The sequence below is a fragment of the Odontomachus brunneus genome, unplaced genomic scaffold, assembly GCF_010583005.1.
Source record: "Odontomachus brunneus isolate Ranch 3 - 2012 unplaced genomic scaffold, Obru_v1 Obru_scaffold_210, whole genome shotgun sequence".
NCBI classification, from domain to species: domain Eukaryota; kingdom Metazoa; phylum Arthropoda; class Insecta; order Hymenoptera; family Formicidae; genus Odontomachus; species Odontomachus brunneus.
Genome location: NW_022639660.1, coordinates 342,029 through 346,518, shown reverse-complemented (window position 1 = coordinate 346,518; position 4,490 = coordinate 342,029).

Sequence of the window (4,490 nt, the reverse complement as noted above, 5' to 3'; positions counted from 1 at the left end):
ATATATATATATATATATATATATATATATATATATATATATATTTATAAATTATTAAATATCTATATTTCTAAAATATTTTATAAATATTGTGTGCTGTCTGGGGAGTCACAAGAATATGCAATAAAAAGTAGGGGGTTCCATTTAAAAAAAATCAACGTGACCTTGAAATAATATTGACAATAGCCGCCATGATCAAAGTCAAGGTCACCAATGGCTCCCTCCGAACCTTACATCTTTTGTCTATTTTTCTTAAAAACAAGTTCCTAAAGAGTTATTCCTTTGGGTTATTTAAAATGGGTTATTTAAAATTCTGTATATAAGAACGATGTATATAAGAACGATGATTACAAGACAGTACAATTTGTCCATTTTTACTATGGAGTCCATTTTTATAGTGAAGTGGTAGACTTTTTGATTAAGGAAAATTATTGTTATAGTAGTAATCTCTTCCATTTGAATATATATAGAGAGATGGAAATGAATAAATGAAAATAGCTCCAATAGTATAAGATACCTAAGGACATGTTAGGACATTATCCAGACGTCTAAAATGGTTTTAGACGATTCCGGAATATTTTGTGTAATTTGTGAGCTAATTAATTTAGAATAGCAAGATACTTTTATATTATAATCTTTATTAAATATATTATTTTTTATACGAAATATATAATTGTAATATTTTTAGAAGCATACTTTTATAAATTAATTGATATTTAAATTATAGCTTGTAATATCTGCATACAATTAACCACTTTGCTGGCAGAGAAAATCAGCATTAACTGATCAAAAATGGCAAGATCAAAATGCTGTTTAATTTTTATAAAAGTCAGTACTAAAGTATTTTTGAGTCGCTGAATACAAATTTGAGGTCAAAATTTTTTAATTTAATTATTTTGCTGGCATTAACGCACGTCAAATAAAGAATCCAAATAAAAAGGAGATGTCACATTCCGAAATTGCTTGGTTATCGATGTTATCGCTGGCATTGTTGCCTCTTTACCGCGATAAAAAATATCAATTGGCTGTGCATTGCGGCCGGCTTCGTGTCGCACCGGGTTGTCATCGTGCCGGAGTTGAGTGACAATTCGTGCGTATTACGAGAACGGGGTTATAACAAAGGAGAATGAGAATAAAAGAGAATAGTAGAGAATGAGAGAGAATAAAGAAGAATTAGCAAAAATAAGAGAGAATGGGAGGGAATAAAGGAGCATGAAAACATTAAGTCGTATTAAAAATTCGTTTAATAATTATATATATGAGACTATGTATATATTATGTCTATGGTCTCTTTCTACATGTTGGCTTCACTTTTCTGGCCGTTTGCGGAGTCATTGTATACTACGTCCATTGTTGTATTCGAATGTGAATGCAGATTACAAATTTGTGTGTGAGAGACAGGGAAAGACAGTAGAGGCAGGGAGAGGCAGGGAGAGACGGGGAGAGATGGGAAGAGGCAGGGAAAGATAGGGAAAGACAGGAAGAGACAGGCAGAGACGGGGAAAGACAGGGAAAGATAAGGAGAGACAGGGAGAGACAGAAGGAGACAGGGAGAAACAGTAAGAGACGGGGAGATACAGGGAGAGACGGGGAAAGAAAAGGAAAGACAGGAAGAGACAGAGAGAGCCAGAGAGGGACAGGAAGAGACAGGGAGAGACAGGAGAGGCAGGGAAGGCAGGGAGAGATAATTCAGATTACAGGGAGAGACAGGGAGAGACAGGGAAAGACAGGGAGAGAGGGTGAGACAGGGAGAGACGAAGAGGGACGAGGAGAGACAGGCAGACACAGGAATAGACGGGAAAAAACAGGGAGAGAGAGACAGAGAGAGACAAGGACAGAGGGTGAGAGAGGAAGAGACAGGGAGAGGCAGGGAGGAACAAAAAGAGACGGGGAAAAACAGGGAGAGACAGAAAGAGACGGGGAAAAACAAGGAAAGACAGGAAGTGACAGAAAGAGACGGGGAAAAACAAGGAAAGACAGGAAGTGATAGAAAAAGACAGGCAGAGACAGGAGAAGCAGGGAGAGAAAATGCAGATTACAGGGAGAGAAATTGCAGATTACAGGGAGAGACAGGGAGAGACAGGGAGAGACAGAGAGAGGCAAGGAGAGACAGGCAGAGACAAGGAAAGATAGGGAGAGACAGAGAGAGACAGAGAGAGACGGGAATAGACGGGGTGAGACGGGGAAAGACAGGGAGAGACAGGGAGAAGCAGGAGAGACAGGTGAGACAAGGATGCAGATTATTACAATGCAGATTATAGGGAGAAACAGGAAGAGACAAGGACGTACGAGGAGACACAGGGAGAGATAGGAGAGGCAAGGAGAGGTAGGAAGAGACAGTAAGAGACAAGGAGAGACAATGCATATTACAGGGAGAGACAGAGAGAGACAGGGAGATATGGGGAGAGACAGACAGAGGCAGAGTGAGACAGAGAAAGACAGGAAAGGACATGGAGAGAAGGAGAGGCAGGGAGAGACGAGGATAGACGGGGTGAGACGGGGAGAGATAGGGAGAGACAGGGAAAGACAGGAAAAGGCAGAGAGAGACAGGAAGAGACGGGGAAAGACAGCGAGAGACATAGAGAGACATGGAGAGGCAAGGAAATATAGGGCGAGACAGGGAGGGAAGGGAAAAGACAGGGAAAAACAAGGAGAGACAGAGAGAGACAGGGAAAAACAGGGAGAGACAAGGAGAGACAGAAAGATACAGGAGAGACAGGGAGAGACTGGCAGCGACAATGCAGATTATAGGTTTGTGTGTGAGTTTTTCGTGACGTAATTAAAATGTAATGAAATATTAAGAAAGGAGATGGAAGGCGCGCGCATAACGCGCGCTGTGCACTAGTCTATATATAATAAAAAAAGTCATGTAGACGCGAGAAGTTTGCTCGAAATTATCGCAAAGTATTGTTGCCGTTTTATCGTGCATCCGATTGGTCGTTGCGCGATGAGCGCGAACAGCGGAGCGAGTGAGCGAGTGAGCGCGGCTATCATCGTGTCAAAGTCGTATGATGGTTATGCAAAAAGGGTTATCCAAATAGTAAATAGGAGATGAAACGCTATGAAATTGTTGGTTATATCGAAATCTATCGATTTGAGGCATCTTTTCCACGATGCCGATTGGCTGTTAGCAGGCGGCTAGATTCGCGCCACATGCAGCTGTCAGTCGCAGCGGTGACAAATCAAAGATTGTGTTGTACTCATGGACATAGTATATATGGACTCCGAATGCTCTATGTTCTGTTGTCTAATAGAGTGAAGCCAACATCTAGAAAGAGAGTATAGAGAATATCGAGAATAGAGGGGCTATAGCTTTCTTCCTATTTTGTCATTTTTTGTTGCGCGTGCATCCATTTCTCATTTCCATAATATTATAGAACACAACAACACCCCGACTAGACAGGCAAATAAAAGTGTTATTTATATCTTATTGCACACTTTGTCTGTGCAGAAAAAGACAGAGAACAGAGGGACTGTACATATTGGCTTCTCCTTTCTGACTGTATGCGGAGTCTATATATATTATGTTTTTGGTCTCTTCCTACATGTTGGTTTCACTTTTCTGGCTGTATGCGGGGTTCATATATACTACGACCGTGGTTGTACTCGAATGTGAATGCAGATTATAGGTTTGTGAATGATAGACAGGGAGAGACAAGGAAAGATAGGAAGATAGAGGAAGAGACGGGGAAAGATAGGGAGAGACAGGGAGAAACAGACAGAGACGGGGAGAAACAGGAAGAGACGGGGAAAGCCAGGGAAAGACAGTGAAAGACAGAGAGAGACAGGTAGAGGCAGAGAGAGGTAGGGAGAGACAGGGAGAGACTTGGAGAGGCAATGCAGATTATAGGTTTGTGTGTTTTTCGCGACGTAATTAAAGTGTAATAAACTATTAAGAAAGTATTATGAGGTCAAAACTTCTTATTTGCATAAATAATGTGGTAGTTACCTAATCAATAGGGGTTTTACACAGAAATATTATTATGTACTAATTTTACATAAAAAATTCATTGAATGAATTTCATTTTGAATCATAATTGTTGAATTATTGAATCTAAATTGATTTCGACCTGCACCTCTCAAAAAACAAGCAAAAGTAATGTAATTACTACATGCGTGTGAGTGTGCGTGTGCGTTAAAAAAAACACACACACACACATAGGTGTCGGCAAGGGGAACCACCTGAACAAAGCACCCCGAAGAGATGTAAACCCGACCGTGCAACCTCCACGCGGTACATCTCGGGTAATGCTAATGCCGGCGGTATTGTTAGAAAAGACTGATCATACATATTGCAGGATGTTTGAAATTGCAGTTAAAACCTCGCTAAGTTACTATTGCCATCCCTGAAATTTTCGAACATTCACCTTGAAATGACCTTGACTCTGATTTAAAAGGTCATGTCCTGAACGTAAAATTTTCCGCTCTTTCCAAATTCGTGGTAAAAAATAGTGGTTCCCACTTGAAAAATTGAACTTGACCTTGAAATG